The sequence below is a fragment of the Macaca fascicularis genome, chromosome 3 (assembly GCF_037993035.2).
Source record: "Macaca fascicularis isolate 582-1 chromosome 3, T2T-MFA8v1.1".
Taxonomy (NCBI): Eukaryota; Metazoa; Chordata; class Mammalia; order Primates; family Cercopithecidae; genus Macaca; species Macaca fascicularis.
The window spans coordinates 30,240,746-30,267,905 of NC_088377.1; the positions used below are offsets into that span (position 1 = coordinate 30,240,746).

A 27,160-nucleotide genomic window follows, 5' to 3' on the forward strand; every position below is an offset into this window, starting at 1 on the left:
CTAGAGACCTTTTTAAAATGCATAATTTGATCAAAAGCTCTGGGGTGGTGGTATGGCTCGCGAACAGATTCAGTGTTTCTAAAAGCTCTCAGTCAATGTCAAAGCTGTCTCTTCTCAGACAACAATCTGAGTAGCTAGGCTGAATGTCACTATAATTATTTTTTCCTTCACAAGTAACACTCCAAGAGTAATATTTATGTTGGAGAAATTGTAGTTATAAAAATTTTGTCTAAGAAAAGTTTCTATTATTGTACAGCTTTATTGAGGTGAAATTGATGCACAAGAAGGTAACATTTTAAAGAGTACAATTTGATTAGTTTTGACATATGTATACAACTATGAAATCATTATGACAATAAGGATAATAAACATTTCTATCAATCTCAAAGATTTCTTCATTCCCCTTTGTAATTTATCCCTTAGTCTACCTACCCCATCTCCATGCATCCACGAATCTGCTTTCTGTTATTTTAGATTATTTCATATTTTTTAGAATCATATAACATGTACTCTTTTACTATTTAGCCCCTTTTCCTTCTTTCACTAAGCATAATTATTTTGAGAATCATTCATTTCCCATTACTTTGAAAATCAGGTTGTTTGCCTTATTATTCAGTTGCTTCTATCACTCTTTTTATTGCTGAGTACTATTACATTGACTAGACATACCACAACTTGTGTATACATTCAGCTGCGAATAGATGTTTGTACTGTTACTAGTTTGGGCTGTAACATACTAAGCTGTGCTAAACATTCAAGAACATACCTTTGTATTGGCATATTCTTGTATTTTTCTAGGTAAACACCTACGTGTAGAATGACTGAGTTGTATAGTTGGTGTACATTTAGCTTTTAAAGACATTATCAAATTATCAAATGTGATTTACAATTTTTTTTTCACATTCCCACCAGCAATATTTGTGAATTCCGGTTGCTTCTCCTCCCATTTTTCAGTTGGTGTGAACAGTCTTTAATTTTAGCCATTTTAATAGGTTTCAAGTGCTGTCTATTGTGTTGTTAATTTGCATTTCCCTAATGACTAATGATTTTGAAAAGCTTTTCATATGTTGATTGGCCATTCATATATCTTCATTTGTGAAGTGTCTGTTCAAATCTTTGCCCATTTATGAAAATTGGGTTATTTATTGTTGAGCCACACAAGTTCTTTATATTTATTCCAGCTCAGGGGTTGGTATACTGTGTCTGTAAAGGATCAAACAGTGAATATTTTGGCTTTATGGGCCACAAGATTTCTGTTGCAGCTATTCAACTCTGGCCTTCTATTATGAAAAGAGCTACATACAAGACATAAATAAATGAATGTAACTTTCCTTTCAAAAATTTGCAGACCAGGTTTGCCACATGCTTTGGTTGGCTGATTTCTGTTCTAGCTAGAAGTTCTTTATGAGATATAAATTTTAAAAATATATTTTCCCTGTTTGTGGTTTGTCCTTCCATTTCCTTAATAATGTCCTACAAAAAACAAAGGTTTTATATTTTCATAAAATCCAACACTTTAGTGATAGTTTCAAAAGGTCATTGATATGTTTGGCTGTGTCCCCACCCAAATCTCATCTTGAATTCACAAATGTTGTGGGAGGGATCCGTTGGGAAGTAATTGACCCACAGGGGGCAGATCTTTCCCTTGCTGTTCTCATGATAGTGAATAAGTTTCATGAGATCGGATGGCTTTATAAGGCAGAGCCTTATAAAAGTTTCTTTGCACAAGTTTTCTCTTGGCCTGCTGCCATCCATGTAAGATGTGATTTGCTCCTCCTTGCCTTCTGCCATGATTGTGAGGCCTCCCCAGCCATGTGAAACTGTAAGTACATTAAACCTCTTTCTTTTGTAAATTGCCCAGTCTTGGGTATGTTTTTATCCGCAGTGTGAAAATGGACTAACAGAGTCATGATCTTCATGTTCTCTTTAGAAATCTTTGCCTAATCACAGACTTACTTGTAAATTATTTTTCTGAAGTAAGGGATGATTGATGTTTTCTCTTTTACCCCTAAATGGACATCCAGTTGTTCCAGAGTTATTGGTTGAAAGATTATCCTTTTTGTGGAATTGCTTGGTCTCTTTGTCAAAATAAATTTACCATATGTGCATTTTTTTTGTTTACTTTCTTTCCAGTTCCACTGATCTGTATATGTTTATATAACTTGATATGAATCTAACACTAACTTGATTAATTGGGGGTTGAAAAATAAGTCTTCAAGTCAGGAAGTATAAGTCTTTCAACTTTGTTTTTCATTTTCAATCTTTAGCTATTTTAGCACTTTTGTGTTTCCATATAATTTCATAATAGAAGTCTGTTGGGATTTTCACTGGTATTCACTGAATATAGCAGGAGTCAATAACGTACAGTCCATGTGTCAAATTCACCCCAGAGTCTGTTCTTGTAGTGACTTTGAGCTAAAAATAGCTATTATTACAGTTTTAAGTGGTTGCAAAAAACAAACCTAAGCAAAAAACAAAGAATGTATAATAGAGATGACATATAGCTTGCAAAGCCTAAAATATTTACTATCTGGTTCCTCACAGAAAAAGTTTGCCAACCCTTGACCTTGGTCAGTCTGGAAAGAGTTTAACATTTTAACAATATTGGATCTTCTGATTGTGCTACATTTCTCCATTTATTTAAGTCTTCCTTTATTCTGAAGACAATATTTTGTAGATTTCAGTGTATAAACCTTCCACAAGTTTTGTCAAATTTCAGTCTTAGGTATTTAATATTTTTATGTTTCTGTAAATGGTATTAGGTTTTTTTTCTATTTCATTTTCTGGGCTTTTTGCCACTATATTTAGTTTTGTAGTGTTGAAATTGAGTCAGGTAATTTTGCTAAACTCACTCATTAGTTTCATTAGCTTTTTAAAAAAATAAACAATTTTCTACCTAAATCTGCTTTTTTATCATTATACTTTTTATTTACATTTTTGTTTATTGAATTTACTAGCATCTACAGCATAATGTTGGACATACTTGCTTCCAATCCTGGTTTTCAATCTTAAGGAAAAAGCATTCAGTTTTATGATTAAGCATGATGTTAGCTATTGATTGTTCTTAGATGTCTTTATTGGGCTGAGGAAGTTTTCTTCCATACTAGTTTCCTACGACAGCTTTAACAAATTACCACAAATCTGGTGTGTTAGCACAACTCAAAATTATTTTCTTGCACTTCTGGAGGCTAGAGATCTGAAATCGGATATACTGGAACAAAACCAAGGTGTCACCAGGGTCATGTACCCTCCGGAAGCTCTAGGGAGAGAGTCTATTTTCTTGCCTTTTCCAGCTTCTAGAACTGCATTCCTTGTATTCCCTGGCTCCGGATTGGTCCTTCCATGCTCCAATCTCACGCAGAGGTCATCATATCCCTTTCTTCGGACTAGAATCTCCCCCTGCCTCCCTTTTATAAGAATGCCTGTGGCTGTTTTAGGACCCACATAGATAATCCAGGATGATTACCTCATTTCAAGATTTAATCATACCTGCAGAGCCCCTCTTGCCATATAAGGTAACACTCACAGCTTTCAGTGATCAGGAGTCAATTATTCAAACTGCCACAATTCCACAATTTCGATTTCTATTCACTGAGTTTTAAAGTCATGAGTTGATGTTACATTTTGTAAAATGCTTTTCCACTTATATTGAGAATATCTTTTCTTTCAGTTTGAGTCTCTATGATGGTGAATTATGCTGTTTGATTTTCCAATGCTAAACAAAACTTTTATTTCTGAGATAAATCCCACTTAGTCATGATGTATTAGTCTTTTTAATATTGTTAAATTTCATTTTCTAAAATTAGGCTGACAATTTTGGATCTGTGTTTGTGAGTGTCATTGTATGTAGCTCATCAGAATGAGCTGAAATAATAGCTTGTATTATTTTTCCTTAAATGTTGTTAGAATTCACCAATGAAGTCTTATATATCCCTAGATTTTAATCATTGTGACCATTTTGGTACAAATCCAATTTTTAGAGAGATAAGGGGCTATTTGTGTTATCTAGTTTTTCAGGAATGAGCTTTGTTAGTTTATTTTTTAAAGTTCATTTCATCTAAGTTGTTGGAATGATTGGCATGCAATTATTTATAATATTCCTTTAATGTTTGTAGCCTCTGTAGTGAGTTTTCTTCTCTCATTTCTGATACTGGAAATATACATCTTCTCTCCTTTTAATCGGTCTAGAAATTTATCAATTTTATTGATCTCAGATAAGCCACTTATGTTTTAGTTGATTTTCTATGTCTGTTTCTCTCTCTCTCAATATATATGTATAATATATGTGTGTGTGTGTGTGAATGTGTGTGTAGTTTTATGTATACAAAGTGGTATAGATTTATATAACTTTACTATTTCATCGATTTGTGTTATTTTCTTTCTTCTGCTTATTTTTAATATAATTTCTCTTCTTTTTCTAATTACTCATTGTGGAAGCTTAGTATATAGATTGTAGACCCTTCTGCTTTTCTTATATACACCTATAAAGTTATAAACATTTCTCTAAGAACTGCTTTATTTGCATCCTCAAAATTTTGACATAGTATGCTTTCATTTGAATTTTGTTCATATATTTTGTAATCTCCTTTGTGATTTCTTCTATGACCCATCAATTATTTACAATTAGGTTGTTTCATTTCAATATATTTATGAAATTTATATATTTTTGTTATTAATTTTTAATTTAATTCTGGCTAGACAACACATTTTGCATGTTTTAAAATCTTTTACATTTATTGAGACTTGCTTCGTGAGTCATAATATGCTCTGTTTTGGTGAATGTTAGAAGCGTGTTCTAAAAGAATGTGTCTTTTGCTTTATTTTTCTTATTTGGAATTTTGATTTTGATCTTTTTTCCCCCATGTCTCTCCTTATTATGCTTGTTTTCATTTATTTTCCTGGACATAATGAGTATATTTATAATGACTGCTTTAATTTTCATATCTATTAATTCTCTCACGTCTGTCATACCTGTGTCTGTTGGTACTGATTGAGTTTTCCCCAGTTTTTGTTTTATGCATATTTTTTAACTGAAATTTTATATGTGGCATTCTAGAGTATTTGCATTCTTTTTAGGAGTTTTGGACTTTATTCTGCAAAACAGTAAGCTGCTTGAAAAGAAGCTGATCCCTTCTAGGTGGGCTTGAAGCAGTGCCCTTCTGAGGACTCTACTCGATGCCCCATGAATTAGGGAGCTTTTCACTCTGCATGTGCTAATCATGCTCATGCTCATGACGAAGCCTCAAGGGGAGCCCTTTGCAGACCTCTGAGCTTCTTTCTTAGGTAGTTGCCTCTTTCCAGTATGCTGCCCTGTGAATTCTAGATGCCTTGGCATGTGTGAACTCTGTACTTGTCTTCTCAACTCAGCACTACTGGTAGACTCTGTCTGCATTTCTTCTTCCCGTGCTCTCGCCTGGAAACATTTGTAGTTAGCAAGATGGGACAATTGTAGAGCTCACTTAATTTTTTTCCCTTTTCTCAGAGGTGATTGTTCTACCCATTGTCTAATATCTGAAAACCGTTGATTCTTTTTACTTTATTTTTTAGTTGTTTGTTGTTTACAATGGGAGGATAAATCTTAGCCCTGTTACTCCATCATGGCTGAGGCAGAAACAAAACAGATTACTTCTTAATTGTATTCTTACTATAGACATATTGAGAGATGTGCTTAGGTGGGCTAAACATTTAGAAAGTGTCAAGAGATTCATTATTTTGAATACTATTGTGTATGCATACAATACCTTTAAGTCTTGTTGTGTGGTACCTGCTTGAAGAGACAATAACCAAAGTTAAATCCAAATATCCACATAGTATCTACATCTGTGCAATTGAACATCACTGAAGAAAAACACAGAAGTAAGACAGCTGTTCCTCCTTAAAATCCATAATCATTAACTCTATATGTATTAAGATGAAAGGCTAATATCAAGGTCATTAAAGAAAACAAAAGTTTTAGTAACAGAATAACTTGAAAAGTTGAACCTAATCCTTATCTTCATAACTGAAGAGAGGAATACTTTTCTGAAGTGAATCCCATACACAGCTCTTTTCAAACCTATACTTGTGTAGAAGATCATTAGTGCAGGAGATGTTTCTGTGTTTGTGGAAACTAGCTCAGGCACATAGAGCTCTGAAACAGACAGACAAGGGCTTATTTTGGCACATGGGATTCTGAGGACATCAGAACAATTAGAAAAAGAGATAAGGACTGAATTGACACGGCAGGCAACACTATTGCCTCCATTGGCAGAGATTTGTTAGAAATGTGAGCTCAAAGCCCAGCTACTGGCCCAGGGGAAAGCCCCATCGAGCTATTAACTAATGGAAAAAGAAATGGAAAATGGGCTATGTGAAAAACACATACACACAAAAAGCAATAGTTTTTTTTCAGATTTAAATCTGTTTTTATTCTTGTTGAGATTTTACCAAGAAATCTAGATTGCATTTAATATTAATATGTTAATTCAATTTCAAGTGAGATTGTCATCATTAATTTGTACAAAATAAGTGTACAGATGCGTATCATACTCCTTACTCCTTTCTTCTCTATGTCTGACATAGTGACAGCTTGAGCATATAACAATGATGAGAAATATACTCCTAGGAAATTCATAGGCATTTGACATCTGTGTAAAACCAAACCAAACCAAACAAATACCTTATGGAAAGTAGAAATTTTTTTTTTTTTTTTTTTGAGACGGAGTCTCGCTCTGTCGCCCAGGCTGGAGTGCACTGGCCGGATCTCAGCTCACTGCAAGCTCCGCCTCCCGGGTTTACGCCATTCTCCTGCCTCAGCCTCCCGAGTAGCTGGGACTACAGGCGCCCGCCACCTCGCCCGGCTAAGTTTTTGTATTTTTTTTAGTAGAGACAGGGTTTCACCGTGTCAGCCAGGATGGTCTCGATCTCCTGACCTCGTGATCTGCCCGTCTCGGCCTCCCAAAGTGCTGGGATTACAGGCTTGAGCCACCGCGCCCGGCCGGAAAGTAGAAATTAACTCTAGATTCAGATGGAAACAACATCAACAGTGACTGATATTCTTGCTGGTTTTTTTTTAGATTACAGTGTTTCATACCAACTTAATTTAACTAAATACAACTTCACACATTATAGTTGTATTCTGGGCTGAGAATAGAAAATAGTCATATTGTAAGTTCAAGGAACAGTGTTAATGTCTTATAAAAAGCTACCTATTGAATATTGGGTCTTTAGCATCATCTTTGTCATCTTCTGTTTCAATTTCTGTTGTTATATTAGATAAGATCTTTGATTACTGGTGCAACTCAGACAATATTGCTAAATTCTCTTGAGGCAAACGTTTATTAGAGACTTCAAGGAATTTTCATGGGTCAAGTCACACTAGGTTGGGCTCTGAGTGGAGCTGCAGTGGGAGTTCTGTCTTATTCAGTAAAATAAGACACAAGCTATGTTTGCAAGTTCTCATCATCTGAGGAATTTCAATTTATTTATAATATGATGTCTTTAGTCAGTGTAATGTCTGGCAGGTAATGCTGTTTGAACACAGCTCACCCATAACATAATTTCTACTAAATAATTGTGGTGCAGCTGCAAAATGTTTAGTGTCTCCTTGTCCACAGTCAGTTACTGAGTCAGCAGAGGGTCAGAAATAGAAACAGAAAATTCAATATCTTATATATCTTCAATATCCTTGCAGCACACACAAAAAATATTCCATGAGATGAACAACACACAACACACTGGGTCTTCGTGCCTCCCACTTGATTGCATTAGCCTACCTTCATTGGTTTTTGCCCCAAGTTAATTTTAGTTATTAGGTCTGCGGAAAACATGGCCATGTCCTTGGGGCCTCTGGACATGCACACTGAAACAAATCAATTATTTGAAATGCCACAGAATAAATACTATAAGAATAAGCTCCTTGGGAGAAGAAAGGTGTCATATAATTCAAAGCAATTTATAAATATCTGCTTTCAGACACAGTGTGAGACTGATCCAAACTTCTTTGAAGGGAGTTTAAACAGAGCTGTCGATATTATGATTACATTTTCTCTTGGATCGTGCCTAGAGTAATGTTCAGGCAGCAGAGTTCAAGTATTTTCTCTAATATTGGATGAACAGTGTAAAAATAATGTAATTACTTATAAAGGGACATAATATAGAAAATTACTTTGACTCAGATAGCTACAGCTTGTAAAATAGAGATTTATTCCCACTGGGATAGTGGAATCTTTGTTGAGATTTCAATGCTGCTCTTTGACTATTGAAAAATATTTACAAAATAAAATAAGATTCTAAAGATTTTAAAGTAAATGAATTTTAGATTATGTGAATATGATCAAAATTCTATTACTACCAACGTGCTGAATGCTAGAAAAGAAAATTCTTTTTAGCTGAGATCATAGGAATTACAAAGAAGACTTTGATAAAAAATGCATATTAAATAAGTAGAATAAAATATTGATATGTACCTATAGATGTATTATATATAGGATATATAATACATGCATATGTATATAATAAATGTATATATGTGCACACATACACAAACACATACATAGTCCTTCTTTTGTATATATGTATATATACATATATAGAGTTATACAATTTATTATGTGTTATAGTTATAAGAATTGGCTGATATGATTATAGAAGCTGGTAAGTCCAAAATCTACAGGGTGGGCTGGTAGACTAGAGACAACCTAGGAAAAGTCAATGTTGCAGTTCAAGTTCGAAGGCCTCTAGTGGTGGAATTCCTTATTGTCAATCAAGGGCGTCTTTTGTTCTATACAGGAGTGCACGGATTGGATGAAACTCTGTCCCCCTGACCCCCACCCCACATCAGGGAAGGCAACCTACTTTACTCAAAGTTCACTGATTTCAATGTTAATCTCATCCCAAAACACCCTGATGGAAACATCCAGCATAATGTTTGATCATATATCAGGGCATCTTGGCCCAGCCAAGTTGTTACATAAAATTAAGCATCAGACAAGTGATGAATTTGAATGAAGGAATGGGGGAAGAGAAAATGTTGGGTTATGCAGAAATTGCTGCACTTGAATGGAAGGAAAAAAATAGCAGTTTTAGGAATAGTGGAGTTGTCTGGCTATTATAAACTGTTATGATGCACTGAAAAAAAGAAAATGACTATTTTTAGCTAATGATCAATTTAAGGCATACTGTTAAAACCAGAAGGGCTATGTGGCAGCTTCTGAGGAGATTCTTATCTCCTACATTTCCAGACTTTCTGTTATAAAAATGAGGCCCAGCATCTAATTTTAAGTGTAGCTGAGAAATAATAAATGTCTAACCTTGGCAGACTAGAAAATATAGACACAACTTTAAGCACTTCAGATATGGCTATTGATTTGGTGAATGTAATCTTCTTAATGCCAATCAATACAGATGATTAAATGCAACTTGCTTTCACATGGAAAAGACAACTGTACACATTCACTTGCCTCAGGTTTGTGTTAAGTCTTTTGCTTCTGATCACAGTTTTGATTGTGTTGACATTAGATAGAACACATTATTGGCTTTAACCAATGGGGCATGAAATATATGGCTAAGTTTTTCCTCTTTCATTTCCGGGGAGATTAATGCAAAATAATTTTCCTAATACTCCGCAGAAAATACATTAGAATTGAGTTTTAGTCACCTGTTATGGTAGCCAACTCAACAACCCGTTCTTACATTTGCTTTTCTTCCTTCCCTGTCTCACTCACTAATTATTTCATTCCTGATTAGTGAATTCACTTCCCAAATAAACTACCTTCATTCAAGCCTTAACCTGAAGCTTTGTTTTGAGAAATCTGGGCTAAATATATAACTACAGGTCTAAATAATAAATACATCTATCTTGAGTCATGTTATTCTCCTCCATTTGAAAATAATGATTTTAGCATATTTTTTCTTCTTCCCTTCTGTTTTCTCTGCCACCTTGATAATTGTTATTATAAATTCATTTTTGGTTTTCTGTCTCACCTTAAAATATTTTTATTAGGAATTCCAATTTTAGAAAATTTCTGTTAACTTTTTGTTATGTAAAATTCAAACATGGTATTCTGAAAATTACCTCCTCCTCTGCATTGTCCTTGTTTTTCCCTCCAGAACTCTTATTGGATAGATGTTAGGTTTTTGAATCTAATCTTTATATATCCCGTGAATTTTCCCTCATGCTTTTCCTCTTTATCTTTTTCTATCTAATTTATAAGAGAATTTCTAGACTCTGTCTTTTAGACTCCTACTTAAGTCTTTAGTCATGCATTTTTTTGTATTTAGTGATTTTCATTTTAACTGGAAATTATATTTTTTAAGAGAAAAGTAATACAAACTTACTTTATAGTTTCTTTATGATCTCTTTGTGTATTATCTAATCTCCTCTCACTAACTATATAATAGGTAAGGCTGTCAGATTTAGCAAATACAAATACAGGGCACCCAGTCAAATCCGAATTCCAGAGAAGCAACAAATTACTTTGTCCTTTCCTTGTCAATGAATTACCTTTTCATAGGCATATTCTATGTAATATTTGGGTCATACTTAGACTAAAACAGTACTCATTAGGCATCTGAAGTTCCAATCTAGATGGGTATCCTGTATTATATCTGAAATCCTAAGATAGGACTTTAGACTGAGAAATACTCATTTGGTGATTTAATGGAAATTAATTTTTTATTAATAGTTTCTATGAACTATTTGATTTCTTATTCTTTTATGTCTCTAGCAGTCTCTTTTTATGAAGTCAACATTCTCTTTACTTGACATAATCATGGATTTGAAATAAAATGATCTCTTCTTGAATTATTGCATTTTTATTTAAAATCAGTTTGATTTATTCATTTTTCATCTCCTCCTACCTATTGAATGTCTTTCAATGTTTGGTCACCCTTTTTGACTGTTTAACAATTATGCATGCAGGGCTATTTTGATTAGGATAGGTAGCAGCATTGCTTTTTATTGGTCGTTGTGTGTGTCTGTTTTACCAAAATGACCCTCTTTTCGAGTCTGTTGACAAAGAGTTGACACCTCTCACATGAGCTCCAGGCAAAATTTTATTTGATTAATGAATGAGTGCATCATTCACCAAAATATCTGAAGACCATCAAGTTTTATGTTTGAAGGGGAAAAAGATCCAGTTTGATTTGGATGTGTTAATTTGGAGAAAACAGTGTCAGTGTTAAAAATCGAACTAATCAGCTGGAAATTCATCTGGACTTTGGGTGAATTGTTGCAGATCAGTTAGAGATATTGAAATTACTTATTTAATATTAATAAGCAGTAAGAAATCATCTAAAGGTGGAAAACTCATTGGTAATAGTAAGTACATAGAACAACACAGAATATGATAATGCTGTAACTGTGGTGTGTAAACTACTCTTATCCTAAGTAAAAAGAATAACCAATGAACTAATCAAAATAATTACTACAACAACTTTTTGAGGCACAGGCAGTATAATAAGATATAAGTAGAAATAACAAAAAGTTAAAAAGTAGGGGGACAAAGTTAAGAGTAGAGTTTTTATTACTTTTCTTTTTGTTTGTTTATATAGTGTTAAGTTGTTATTGGGTTAAAATAAAGGGCCATAAGGCAGTATTTGCAAACCTCATGGCAACCTTAAACCAAAAAGCATACAACAGAGGCATAAAAAAAATAAAAAGAGAGGAACTAAATCAAACCATCTACACTAAAGGAAGACAGGAAGAAAAGAAAGAAGGAAGAGAAGGCAACTAAAAAAAAGAAAAAATAAATAACAAAATGGCAGGAGTAAGCTCCTACTTATCAATAATGACTTTAAATGTAAATAGACTAAACTCTCCAATCAAAAGACCTAAGATGGCTGCATAGTTGAAAAAAAACAAAGTCAATTGATCTGTTGCCTACAAGAAACATACTTCACCTATAAAGACATACATAGAATGAAAATAAAGGGATGAAAAAAGATATTCCATGCCAGCAAAAGCCAAAAATATAGCAGTAGCTGTACTTATATCAGACAAAATAGACCTGAAGACAAAAACTATAAGAAGAGCCGAAGGTCACTATATAATAATAAAGAAATCAATTCAGCAAAAGGATATAACAATTTTAAATATATAGGCACCCAACACTAGACCACCAATATATATAAAGGAAATATTATTAGAGCTAAAGAGATAGATTGGCCCCAATAAAGTAATAGCTGGAGACTTCAACACCTCACTTTCAGCATTGGACAGATTTTCTAGACAGAAAATCAACAAAGAAACATTAGATATAATCTGCACTGTAAACCAAATGCATCTAATAGATTAAAGAATGCTTTATCCAAGAACTATGGAATTCACAATTTTTTCCTCAGCACATGAATCGTTCTCCAGAATAGACCATATGTTAGGTCACAAAACAAATCTTAAAACATTAAAACATTTGAAATAATATCAAGCATCTTCTCTAACCACAATGAAATAAAATGAGAAAATAATAAAAAGAGGGATTTTGGAAACTATACAAACACATGGAAAATCAAACAATATGCTCTTGAATGGTCAGTGGGTTGATGAAGAAATTAGAAGGAAATTGAAAAATTTCTTGAAACAAATGATAATGTAAACACAACATACAAAAACCTCTGGGATACAGTAAAATCAGTACTAAGAGGGAAATTTATAACTGTAAGTGCCTACATCCAAGAGGAGGAAAAACTTCAAATGAACAATCTAACATTGCATCCTAAAGAACTAGAAAAGCAAGAGCAGACCAAATCCAAAATTAGTAGTAGAAAAGAAATAATAAATATCAGAGCAGAAATAAGTGACATTGAAATTAAAAACACAAAAGGTCAATGAAGCAAAAAGTTGTTTTTTTTAAAAAAAAAATTACACAAAATTACAAACTTTTAGCCAGAATAAGAAAAAAAAAGAGGAGATCCATATCAATAAAATCAGAAATGAAGAAGGAGACAGCTGATAATGCAGAACTTCAAAGGCTCATTAATGGGTACTACATGCAACTATATGCCAATAAATTGGAAAATCTAAAAGAAATAAATTTCTAGATACATACAACCTACCAAGATTAAACTAGGAAGAAATCCAAACCATGAAAATACCAATAACAAGTAATGATACCGAAGCTGTAATAAAAAGTCTCCCAGTAAAGAGCCTGATGGCCCCACTGTCAAATTCTACCAAACACTTAAAGAAGAACTAATGCCAATCCTACTCAAACTATTCCAAAAAATAGAGGATGAGAGAATACTTTCAAATGTATTCTGTGAGGCCAGTGTTACCCTGATACCAAAACCAAAGACACATCAAAAAACGAAAATTGCAGACCAGTATCTCTGATGAATATTGATGCAAGAATTCTCAACAAAATACTAGCAAACTTATTCCACAATACATTATAAAGGACATTCATCCTGACCAACTAGGATTTATCCCTGGGATGCAAGGATGCTTCAACATAGGCAAATCAATCAACATGATACATTATATCAACAGAATGAAGGACAAAAACCTTGTGATTATTTCCATTGTCTCTGAAAAGGCATTTGATAAAATTCAGCATCCCTTCATGATAATAACCCTCAAAAAACTGGGAGCAGAAGGAAGATACCTCAATACATTAAGAACCACATACAACAGACCCACAGGTATTATCATACTAAATGGGAAAAAAACCTAAAAGCTTTTCCTCTGAGATCTGGAAATGACAAGGATGCCCACTTTCACCACTGTTATTCAACATACTACTGGAAGTCCTGGCTAGAGCAATCAGACAAGAGAAGGATATAAAGGGCATCCAAATTGGAAAGAAAGACATCAAATTAACTTTGTTTGCTCATGATATGATCTTATAATTAGGAAAACCTAAAGACTCTATAAGAAAACTGTTAGAACTGATAAAGTCAGTGAAGTTGCAGGATACAAAAATCAACATACAAAGCTCAGTAGCATTTCTATATGCTTACAGTGAATAATGTGAAAAAGAAATTAAAAAGTAATGACATCAGAACAGAAAACCAAACACCGCATGTTCTCACTCATAGGTGGGAACTGAACAATGAGACCACTTGGACTCGGGAAGGGGAACATCACACACCGGGGCCTATCATGGGGAGGGGGGAGGTGGGAGGGATTGCATTGGGAGTTATACCTGATGTAAATGACGAGTTGATGGGTGCTGACGAGTTGATGGGTGCAGCACACCAACATGGCGCAAGTATACATATGTAACAAACCTGCACGTTATGCACATGTACCCTAGAACTTAAAGTATATATAAAAAAAAAGTAATGACATCTATAATAGCCATGCATAAAATAAATACCTAGAAATTACCCAGAGAATGGAAAGATCACTATAATGAAAACTATAAAACACTAATGAAAGAAATGGAAAAATATTCCATGTTCATGTATTGGAAGACTCAATATTGTTAAAATGTCTATACTACCCAAAGCAATGTACAGATTCAATGCAATCCCTATCCCAAAATACAAATATTATTCTGCAAAGAATTTTTTTAAAATCCTATAATTTATATAGAGCCACAAAAGACTCAGAATAGCCAAAGTTGTCTTAAACAAAAAGAACAAAACTGGAGCAAACACACTTCAGATCTTGCTACAGAGTTGTGGTAAACAAAACAGCATGGTGTTGGCGTAAAAACAGACACGTAGACCGATGGAACAGAATAGAGAACCCAGAAATAAATCCACACACCTAAAGTGAACTCACTTTTGACATAATGCCAAGAACATACTAAGGAAAGCAGAATCTTTTAAATAAATGGTGCTGGAAAAACTGGATATCCATATGCTGAAGAATGAAACTGGACCCCTATCTCTCACCATACACAAAAATCAAGTCAAAATGGATTAAAGACTTAAATCTAAGATCTCAAACTGTGAAACTACTACAAGAAAATATCGGGGAAAATCTACAGGATATTGGTTTGGGAAAACATTTCTTGAGCAATACCCCATGAGCACAGGCAACCAAAATTACCTATTCATAAGTAGTAGACAAATGTGAAAAATTTATGGGTAATCCATCTTGATTTTTAATGTCAGTATTCACTTGGTCAGGATCACAGACATCTACTGGAATTTCATATAAAAAAAGAGCTGGGAACAAATGTAGATATGTATTTGCTTTCTGTAGATATGTTCTTGAAATTATGATTAGGAAACTAAATGAATCAGGGTTACATTGTTGCGTTATTATACATTTATGCAACATTTTTGTTTGGTCAGTACTAAAATGAATAAATTGATGCGCTTGGTGAACAAAACAGTAATTTTAAACAATTTAAGAAATATGAAGAAATAAAACAAGTATGCCACAGAGATGTATTAACACATGTTTTCCAAAAGATTTTATGGCTTCTACTAAATTTTTAGTGTCTTATTCAAAAATCGTATTTCTTGGTTGAATACGTTGGGCTTATCTGAACATAATGGGGTTAAAGGTTTGTCTACCAAAAATTATTCACATTTTCATGGTTTAGCATGATGGCTGTTCCCAGTGGAATTTTATCTCTTAATTTCCCTTGAAGTTAGGTATGACCTTGTAAATAATTCTGAAATGTGAGAGGAAGGGATGTGTTCAATTTCTAGGTAAGACTTTTAAGAAGCAATGGTGCTTGTCTCATACACCTACAGCCAGGTAATAATGTTGAAGCCTTTAGGACAGAGCAGACTCACAGTTTAGAAAAAGTTTGGGTACCTAAATTATAGTGTGAGGAAGAGTCTCCACCAACCAGGAGCACACACTTATGACTGAGAAATAAACTTCAATTGTATCAAGCTGCTAAAATTTTGATTTTATTTATTACTTTACCTTACCTTACCCTAAATAATATAGTATTCCTATTTGATACTTTACTCTTTTACGAGTGCCATCATGCCTTATATAAGTAGTGACAAATTAGAAATACTGTTATTAGAGATAGATAAAAACAATTTTTATGTTATCCAATGCTTAAGTAATTTCCCAAAGACTGTATACCAATTATAAACATACCAAATATTTTTAGAGAATTATTTTTGCCAATATTATGATCTGTGTTCATAGTCTTCTGAGGATTATAAATTTCTTCTTTTAGCAAAAACTGACTTGCAAAATGAACAAATATAGTTTATAATAAATTTGACCTTGCCAGGTAAGATAATTTTTTTCTTATTTTTCAATACTATGGAATTCATTTTGAAAAAGATTAAGTGAATACCACAAACAGAGCTAACGTTTTATTTTCCTTTCCCTCTTTTTTTCTTAAATCTTGTATGGCGTAAATATTTATTGTTACATAGCAAGTAAAGTAAAAGAAAACTACAATAGAAAAAGAGCCCATCATTTAATAGTGTCAAGTATCACAGACCTTAAGTAGAGGAAACCATTTCAGGTTGTAATTAAAAAAAAAAAAGTGATTCATGTAACTTTCTCTGTTTGTGCACTTGTGAATACACATGTACATGCTTGTTCAGAGACAGGAAATTATAAAAGAGGGTATAGTAGTAAGAAAAGAATGAGAGAATTCCATTGAGAGATTATTCACTGAATTCATCAGTTAGCACATCTTTTATTCTCTTACTGTCTTTTTGGGGTATAAACCAACATTTTGAAATTCCCTCACTATTTCTAGAGGTATGTATTGTAAAGCAGTGATATTTCTGGTATATCGTCAATCATATGAAAACATTTTATGATAGAAACAAAATTCTACACTCTCCAAGAATGACAGTTACATGCCTTTGATTTTACTAAAGCCAATAAAAACTCTGACCCTAGTGGAGATCCACTGTAGAGATTCCACAAACAGGGACCTGTGGATGTTGTACCATACTGAGACGGGAAGTTTCTGAAACAAGAAGGTGCAGAGGGAACCAAAGGCAACTGGCCAAGTTAATAGGTTATTTTGTGCAATTATTTGCTGAATAATGTCCATACTTATGAAGAAGTACAAATACTTGATAAAAACTGATTTTGGTGTATATAGTAGCCGGTAATATTTAGTCTTTGGTCTACTTTCATATGTGATGTTTTCTGAACATGGGAGCAGAAATAAGGAGAAGGAAAAGTCACGTTGCCTTGAACACAGTATGTTCTAAAAATAATTTTTAGATGAATATATAGTGAATCTAATTTTCAGCATGATGGGTTTGCAGTGCACGACACATCTAGGTAGAATTTTTAGCTGTCTGGTTTTAAACTGGTCAGTTGAATATCTTAATAATCAGTCTGGGAATTAAATGAAGGGCATTTCAGCCATATGATATTCATTATTTTTTATTACATTTTATTTTATCATGTTATGACATAATTTCTGTATGTGTATTTTTGTTCACCCTAAACTTGTACTCCACACTAGAGGGGCTAACTAGCTGAATGAATCAAAGAATGTGAGTTTTCCTGGTCCTATGATGTAGATACCCTTATGTAATATCTCCAGCCCATCAGGCAAGTTCTAAAATAATATCGCGACTGTCTACCACTACCAAACTAAGACTTTCAGATGAATACTTTTTCCCTCAAAATACGAAATAAGAAAGTTTTGTTCTTCTTTGTATGGTTTTCATCTTTTGCTTATTTCTCAGAGCTCTTTTAAGTTACCTAATATATGTAAATTTATTGACAAGAGAAAAAGAATATGCATAGATTTCCTTACATTCATATTTTCAAATTTTATATTTTATTGTAAATTTCTTGAGGGTAAAAATTATATTTTTATATAAAAATATGCCAGTTTTCAATTTGTTGTCTTTCTATTGTTTCAAGGTTATCGCCTGGGTCACATAAAAACACAATACTGGTCTGGTTACGTCCATATCTCTTTCTCCAGGTGTTGTGCTAAAAATTCTTGACTACAAATGAGTCAATGTCAATCAGCAGTCCAAACTAAGATGTCATTTTGTAATCATTCTTTAAATAGGTAAAAAGAATAACCCACTAATTGTTCTATAAAGCTTTCACCCCCTTGCCCTAGAATTATCTAGCAGGATGCTGTTATGTCTCTCTCAATGTAGGCACATTATGTCAATATGACTGATGGCAAACAACTTGCTTGGCACACTCAGTGTTTGCTCTCTGTTTTCCCTACAGTCTTTGGCAGTTTGTTATCTTGAACTCCATTTGTAAGCTTTAAAATGTAGAAGTGCCAAGAGCATGCCTGATATCATTCATATATATATTTTTTAATTTCAAAAAATGAAAAATGGGCAAATATGTGGAAGATCTAATGAGAACATGCCCTTAAAGTCTTCATGGAAATCAAGAAAAAAGAAAGCCAATGAAGGCTGAAGTTGCCAAAATAATTTTTTTCTTTTCTTAACATAATAAGCTGATTAAAGGAGAATATAATTTACATGTTTAATATTTTTGCAGAAAGATATCACAATGCTTGCCTATCAAAAATTAATTAAAAATTAATGCAGCATGGACAATTATATTCAAGTAAGGTAGCTATTATTGGTAACATTTTGTATTTTCATTGTTCAATACCAGAAGGGGGAGAAGAATGAAATATGTCACATTAGATCATCAGATTTCTAGGCAATGTCTTCTTATCTTTTGTAACGGCCAATTTAGCTCTAAAATTCAAAAGTATATGATAGATTTTTTTTGTTGTTTGTTTTTAACACAATAACTGCATTATTCTTATCGTGTTCCATAACATAATTTTACCTGGGTTTGGGTACATAGCAAGGAATTAGTTTTAAGATCTTTACTATACATATATATATATTCCACCTTTCTTTATAGTACAACAAAACAAATATGTATTATGCTATTTGTTACAATTTGGAGGTAAGCAGTGAGACGGAGCTATATATTTCCATAATAGTGGTAACTTCGTTTAGTCATTACATTTCAGCATTGGATGGGTCTTAGAAACATGGGAATTAATATATGTAGAACTTAGAGGGTGCTGAAACTTAACTGCCTGAGTCATAATAGATGCATATATAAAATGTAATGCTAATTTTGAAATTAATAATACAAAACAGATTGAACCAGAGAGCAGAGTTCAGTGATTAGTATACTTTCTTTAAAGGTAAATCACATGCAAACCAAAAGATAACCAGAAAGTCGATGGTAGGAATAGAATCAGAGTAAGGGGTGTTGATCAGATGATTTTAATGACTAGTCTTATGGAGCTATGGAAATCTAATGAACTCATATCACCTTAGCGTCATAGTGGCTGTGAGTACCAGACAATTCCTTTTATGGTTCAGCGCATCCTTTCCATTGAAGAGTGCTATAGACCAACTGATATTTCTTTACTGATGTTTCACTTTCAATAATCATAACAATTGTCATCCTCCTTTTGATTAATAAATTATTTCTTTATCTATGACCAAGCCCTCATTGAATTCTTTTAGAGCTTTAGTGTAAGAATTATTTGGCCTCTTTAATATGGTTCATAATATTTTCGTTCTTATCTTTGTAGGCATAAGTAGTCTATACTTTTTCTAAATCTTGGAAAGGCACCTCATTATTCCAAGTATAATAGCTTCATATTTAGTCTCTTATATGAGTTATTCTGCACCCCCTCATCAGTATGTTCTTTTTAAAATACAAATTTGATACCATATGTTCTCACTCATTAGTGGGAGTTGAACAATGAGAACACATGGGCACTGGGAGAGGAACATCACACACTGGGGCCTGTTAGGGGATGGGGGACAAGGGGAGGGAGAGCATTAGGAGAAATACCTAATGCATATGGGGTTTAAAACCTAGATGACGGGTTGATAGGTGCAGCAAACCACCACGGCACATGTATACCTATGTAACAAACCTGCAGGTTCTGCACATGTATCCCAGAACTTAAACTACAATAAAAAAATAAAAATAAAAATAGAGCACAAGTTTAAATTTTTATGTCCCTTCAAGTTTGAGATTCTATTGTGTTCTCTATTGATGTGGCTCCTGTACTGTCAGTAATTTCCTATTGTTCGTAGCAAGGATAACATGCACGTACTATTTCATATTGCCCTTATCTTAAAACTCTATTTCTTGCAAAGGTTGAATGTAGTCTCAGAAGTCTTGTCAATGTAGTTTACTAGATTTGGCATTTGAGATAAAACCAATAGGCCATCTCTGGCCTGTAGGACAAAGTATCAGTGTTTAACCTGACATCAACACAATTCACATTCTGCTCTGACTTTAACTTATACAATTAAATATGATCTTAGCTCCACTTTCTTTGTAGATGCTTTTTATCGGTTCGAGAAAGTTCCCTTTCATTCCTGATATGGAGACTTTTATTTATTTTTGTCAGAAATGGGTGTTAGAATTTGTCAAAGGCTTTTTTTTGCATTTATTGAGATGGTCACATGGCTTTTATTTTTTAAGCCTTTTAATACATTGATTTTTTCTGAAGATATAAAGCCAACCTTGCATTTATGAGAAAAACTCAGCTTGGTCATGATGTATTATCATCTCAATGTACTGTAAAATTTGATTTGCTAAAATTTTGTTTAGAATATTTGCAGCTACATTTATAAGGGATATGGTCTGTTGTTTTCTTTTCTTGTATTTTGTTTTGGTATCAGAGTAATCCTTGCTTCATACGATGAGTATTTCATCTTCTTTAATTTTTTGGAAGAGTTAATGTGGACTTGGCATTATTTTCTTCATAAATGTTAGGTAGAATTCACCAGTGAAAACATGTGGATCTCTAGTTTTCTTTTGAGAAAGACTGTTAAATACAATTTCAATTTATTTGATACATACAGCTATCTGAGTTATCTATTTTCTCTTTATTGAGTTTGGTAATTTATGCCTTTTAAGGAAATTATCTATTTTATCTAAGTTGTAAAATTTATGGGCATTAAATTTTTAATAAAATTCCTTTATTAATTTTTAATACATATGAAATATGCCATGATATCGCCTCACTCATTACTTATTCTGATGTATTAAAGATAATTAAAAAAATTAAAATGCTGTAAGAATTAGTTTTTCTTCCATGGAAAGAATTGTTAAAATTGGGAAAAGCTTCAGATCTGTGAGAGAAAATGAAGAGTCAGACCTTGGAGAATGTCTCTAAGCAAGTTCAAAAATCATACACCCACTTTCTCTCTGTTTCTGATAAGTTTGGGCTGAACAACACTTGTGCCTTCCTTTCTTGGGGTGGCCTGGTGTGAACCCAAGCGCCCAGAGAACTGGTTGAATAGAAGGATGTCAGTAGAGGGGTAAGTTCTCACAGATTTCTGCCCATCCAGTATGGTACATGAAAAAGCCCAGCAAAGTCTCCTAGAGTTCAAGTGAGAGCAGTGAAAAAGGAATGGTGAGTAAGCTGAAGACTTCACCTGGCATCGTTGGTGTGAGGAAGACAGCATATGGCTGGCATCAGCCTGGTGATCAAAGGGTAGATAATACACCAGAGGTCAGTGCCAAGCATCAAAGATTGGTGAGAATGTGCATCTTGATAGAGGTCAGTAGATGATGGAGGATTGCCGTAGACCAGGCTGACCTTCTCCTCAATTTTAGAGGGATGAGTAAGCTGCCTGGAATTTAGATATTCCCTAGGTAGGATAAGTATATGAAATAAGACTGAATATATCCTGAATTGTAGAGAATGGGAGTTCAAGAGTTGGTAAAGTTCCATTTTAAGGAGAAAAAGTTTAGGTTGTATCTGATCTGAGTTTCAGGGATGGGAAATCCACATTCAGAGGACACAGAATTCAAGCAAACAAATGGTCATATTTTTGTCCTTATTTTCCTCTGTCTCACAAAGGCATTTGAGACACTTCTTAAGCAGGGTCATGACACTTTTCCTGTAAAGTGCCAGGTGATAGTATTTTAGACTTTGGCTGCTCTACGGTCTCGGTTGCAACTATTCAACTTTTCTGTGTTAGCATAAAACTGATTCTTCGCTCAGGAGCTGTCCGAAAACAGGTGGGGGTGGAAGGTTGGAGGGTGTGGTGGGAGGATGGTCAGATTTGGCTCATGGGCCACAGTTTTGCTGATTCCTTTTTACTAGGATTCCACATTATATGCCCACATTTTTTCTTGTTCCTTCCTTGTCAGTCTCTTTGCTGGCTATTCTATCTCTACTACATTTCTCATTGTTATCAGCCCTCTTCCCTCTGCTTCTAAAACTAGTCCCTAGCTGATGTCATTCATTCCTATAGACTTTTATTTTCTTCAATTCTACACTTTTTAGAATTTTGGTAGAGAGACAAATTAATTACAATCCCAAGCTTATAGCTATTTATCGTTGTTAATTTATGTAAGGATCTGCAGTTTAAATTTCATTGTTAATTTCTTTTCCATTGTATTTCTGTCATCTATGGTCCTCATCTCCATTCTGCTGGCATTTCTAGATAGATGACCTTATCCTCTGGAAAGAATGACAGTTTTACATTTTCCTTTTCAACCTCTATAACACCTACGCATTTTCTTTTTTTTATAGGCTTATCTGGGTACTGGATTTGCCACTTACCAATTGTTTTAGGGTCTAATTGGTAGATAGAAACCACAAAGATTTTTTTGAATTTAAAGATAATTTTAAAAAGAAACAATTAATATAAGAAATTATTAACAGGGTATTGGACTAACAGGAGATTGACTAGAAGTAAAACCACTAAAAATAAATAAATAAATAAATAAATAAATAAATAAATAAATAAATAAATAGAAGATTAGCAGGTATAGGAAACAGCCACTACCCTCTAGGTATAAGAAACAATATCCAAGGAATAAAAAAAGTCAAATCTGGATGCCCCTTCTCATCCTGAGACAGTCTGGATTTCTTTGGAGACGGTGCAGCAGTAGCTCACTGTATGGCAGAGAAGTTCACAAGACTGCAAGGACACTCAAGGGGATTCCAGAAAAGTTCCAGGGAAAGCCATCCACCGTGAGGTGCCATGTTGGCAGCATTTACTGAGAAGCCTCTCTCTGAGCTGCTGGGAGAAGCTGCTCTGGAGAACCGCCGTACCTTGGAACTCACTGTGACGCTGCCCCAAGGCAGCTCCCTAGAGAAGCCGTAGATGGGGCAGTGCTGGGCTGGCTGGCAGGATTCTGTTGTGTAGCCACCCAAGAGGGCGCCTGGAGAAGCTGCCCATGGTAGGCCCCATGCTGGTGATCCTTTACCAGAAAGCCTTCTAAGAGGAAGCTGGTAGCAGCTGTCTGTGGGGAATTGCCACGTGCTGCTGTCTGGTGGGTGTTGCTGGAGCCATGTGCTACAGAAGCCACACATACTACAGGAGCCTGGTTCTACAGAGGCTGTGCTGCATATGCCACAGGGGTTGTCTAGTGCAGTACCAGAACCAGGATGAGAAACCCTTTCTCTTCCAGTGTGCCTTCAGCACCTTCTACGGACAAAGTTTAATACTGTGTAGCTGCAAAAGAAAACATGTACAGGGTTAAGGGCTGAATGGTGTCTCCTAAAATTTGCATGTGGAAGTTTCTACTCCTAGTACCTCAGGATGGCACTGTGTTTGGAGGTACGATCTTTAGACAGGTGATTGAGGCTAGCTGAGTTCACTAGGATGGCAGCTGATCCAATATGACTAATGTCCTTATAGGAAGAAATCAGGACACAGACACGTACAGGGAGAAGACCATGTAATGACACGAGAAGACAGCCATCTGCAAGCCAAGGAGACAGGCCTCAATTAAACCAAGCCTGCCAACACCTTGATCTCAGACTTCTAGCCTCCAGAACAGAAAAGCAATTCCTGTTGTTTAAGTTGCCCTGCTTGTGGTACTTTGTTATGGAAACTACAGAAAACTAATACCCAGGGTCTGTTTCTATCGTGGATACCAGGCAATGGAGAGGAGATTTGAAGCTGAGACATTACAATTGGTAACTGACACACTAGGTTTATAAGCCTGAGAAACTTTGAAAATCCCCTGAACCTGTTTTCTTATCTGTAAAAATGGAATTCTTGCCAGAATCGAAGGCTCTTTTCAGACTCTTAAGAATTACTTCCCTTTTGTTTCTGGCTATCAACCTCTTGACAGAGACTTCCTTATTCACAGAAGCAGTGTCAGGTAGAGTTCAATCTTTCACATCAGAAAAACCTGCTCATTTTAGCACTTACAGGCTCTGTGACCTTGGCCAAGTCACTTACTTCTCTGGTCCTCACTTTCTTCATATGGAAATTGAGGGCTCTAATATTTACCTTATTGTGATGATGTGAGGACGAAATGAGAGAATATGAATAGAACACTCAGTTCTGTGCTTGATGCATAAGTAGTGCTGGGTAAATCGCAGATATTCTTTTTGTAATTTCCGTATCTAAAGGAATGACTCTCTCACATGGTATGTGAAACTTGTGTTTGTTAGAATGAATTGATGGGAACCCTTCAATGGGAGAACTTCAGACATAACAACTGTCTGTGTGTGTGTGTGTGTGTGTGTGTGTGTGTTAGAGGTAACAGTTTTAGACAGAGAAAGGATCTACTTGGTACCTTTCAAATCACAAAATGTTCCTGCTTCTTACAGTGAAGCAGTTGCAGATGATCATCCAAGATCATCACTTTTCTATCATTAAAAGAGAAGGTAGATGTCTTTGAATAGTCAAGAAAGAAAGAAAATCTTAAAATAAACACAGAAATAATTTAGAGTCCACTCAAAAGAGTGAGAAGCTGGAGAAAATACAGTCACTGTAAATCCCTGAGAAAGGAACTAGCAACAAAGAGCAGGAAATCCACCAAGGCTCTACTTGTTTTCAGAAAATCCCTAATTAAATCACAAAATTGAAATCTGACAGACACGAAACAAAATCTGATTTTAATGACTTTGTCACCCCCACAGCTTTCGTTTTGGGGGCAGTTTTAAGATGGGCTTTCCCACTGTTTTATATTTTAGAATCTTTCTTCTTATGATAATGCATCAGGAAACGATAAGTTGATTTTAAATCTTACATCTTAAACAAGGTCAAGCCACGTCTTATGTCTTCAATAAAGCGACTGTTTCCAGCTGAACTTGTGTGTTAGTGATGAGGCGTTAAGTAAACACAAGACTCTTCAACACCAGAGCAGGAAGAGAAAACACACAATTAGATATTGAGATTTCTTTTTTTAAAAAATCATACTTTAAGTTCTAGGGTACATGTGCACAACGTGCAGGTTTGTTACATAGGTATACATGTGCCATGTTGGTGTGCTGCACCCATTAACTCATCATTTACATTAGGTAAGATATTGAGATTTCTAACACTAAGTGAACAGAACCAAAATTTATAAAATTAAAAATGTTGCTACTAATTTTTGCTGTCAAGGAGCAGGCAGTCACACACACACACAGTTACAAGATTGACTGCTTAATATCCTCTTAACCACAGAAAGTGACTCTGTTTATGTTAGGAAATAGAAGCCAAGCAGAAAGGTCATTACGTTGGGTCTGCAGCTTTCACTCCTAATACGTGAGTCTCATTTATAAGTAGAGGAAAAAATCAATAATCCTTTTAAGTTGCCTTAGATTCCAAGTGGAAAATGCTTTCACCCTCTGCACTGTGGTGACTTAAAGCCACTGTGAGATATTATGCAACGTTGTTTCACCAAGAATCCCAACTTACTTCAGTAGCTTTTAATTGTGTTGTTGAGCTGTCTTGGCTTGTGAGTCAAATGAATGCTGTCACTGCTTTCTGGAAGTTTAGCTCTTTTATTTGTCAACTGTTCTTTGTCGTCTTCTTGATAATTTATTTTGCTTTTATAAAAGTTACCGGGAAGGCCAAAGTAGTTTAAGAAACACAGGTCTTGCAACCCAGAAGTGAAAACTTTCAAGCTTTTAATTTAGTTATGTTCATTTGATATTTACTAAGTATGAACCATGCATAAGGTCTCATGATGCATTAAGTGACAAGAGATGAGTAAGAACATTTGTTTTCAAGAAGGTGTAGTTTAATAGGGAGAATGAGTTAAGAATACAAATGTCTACAATTTGAAGTTCTATGTACAGAAGAAGAAGAAGAAGAGGAAGAGGAAGAGGAAGAGGAAGAGGAAGAAGAAGAAGAAGAAGAAGAAGAAGAAGAAGAAGAAGAAGAAGAAGAAAGAAGAAAGAAGAAGAAGAAGAAGAAGAAGAAGAAGAAGAAGAAGAAGAAGAAGAAAGAAGAAAGAAGAAGAAGAAGAAGAAGAAGAAGAAGAAGAAGAAGAAAACTTTGTTCTGAGTTCAATGATTCACTAGGTGTGGTAGCTAATGCCTGTAATCCCAGCACTTTGGGAGGCTGAGGTAGGAGGATTGCTTGAACCCAGGAGTTCAAGACCAGCCCGGGCAAAAAAGCAGGATTCCTTCTCTACAAAAGAAGAAAGAAAGAAGGAAAGAAAGAAGGGAAGGGAGGGGAGGGGAGGGGAGGGGGAGGGAGGGGAAGGGAGGGGAAGGGAGAGGAAGGGAGGGGAAGGGAAGGGAAGGGAAGGGAAGCCAGGTGTGGTGGCACATGCCTATAGGCCTAGCTACATGGGAGGCTGAGGTGGGAGGATTGCTTGAGCCCAGGAGGTCAAGGCTGCAGTGAGCCATGACTGCACCACTGCACTCCAGCCTGGACAACAGAGTGAGACTCCATCAAAAAAAAAAAAAGTGCAAAGATTCAAAGAAGCTGTGTTTATGTTAGGGGGAAGGAAAAAGGCTTCACAGGCCTTAAAGAAAGGTAGAAATGTGAAACAAAGATGCAGATATATATGGGAGTAAGTGAATTCATGAGTCAAAGTGAAGATGGGATTAAAACTCAGACCTTCCCCAAGCTGGAGCCCAAGCAATAGAAGCAGATGAATTTCAAAAGCAGTCACAGGTCATGTTGTGAAGGGTTTTAAATATGGTATTTTCCTGCCAAAATTAGTAACACAATCAAGTCACAGGGCCAGAAGGAAGACGACTCTAGTGGTAGAGGAGGATACTATGGCCAATAGGCATTGAGAAGAGAGAGTAAGACAAAGATACACAGTGTAATTTAGACATCAGATGCTTTGGATATAAGGATATTGTATGTTGATTAGTTAAGGATGTAACTAGTCTCCTGGAACAAATCATGAATTAATACCCAAAACCATGGGTTCAAATCCTGTTTCGGCCCTGAAATATGTGGGCTTAGTAAGAATAAATAAATAAATGAGTGAGTGCCAGTTATGTACTCCCTGTAACACTCACAGCAATTCTTTAAATAGGCATCAGTAACTTCATTAGACAGATTAGGAACCAGGGCACAGAGAATGTAGGTAAATGCCAAATGTCAGAGAATTGAT

General features: G+C 34.9%; 1 long non-coding RNA gene across 1 annotated transcript in view; it reads left to right on the top strand.

Annotated features, from left to right (window-relative positions):
* Positions 1–1,662: 1,662 nt before the first annotated feature.
* LOC123572388 (uncharacterized) overlaps positions 1,663–27,160 on the top strand; it is a 256,100-nt gene continuing 230,602 nt past the window's right edge. The window contains exon 1 of the long non-coding RNA XR_006696931.2: positions 1,663–1,822. This is a non-coding gene — a long non-coding RNA (uncharacterized lncRNA). The remainder of the gene's footprint in view (positions 1,823–27,160) is intronic.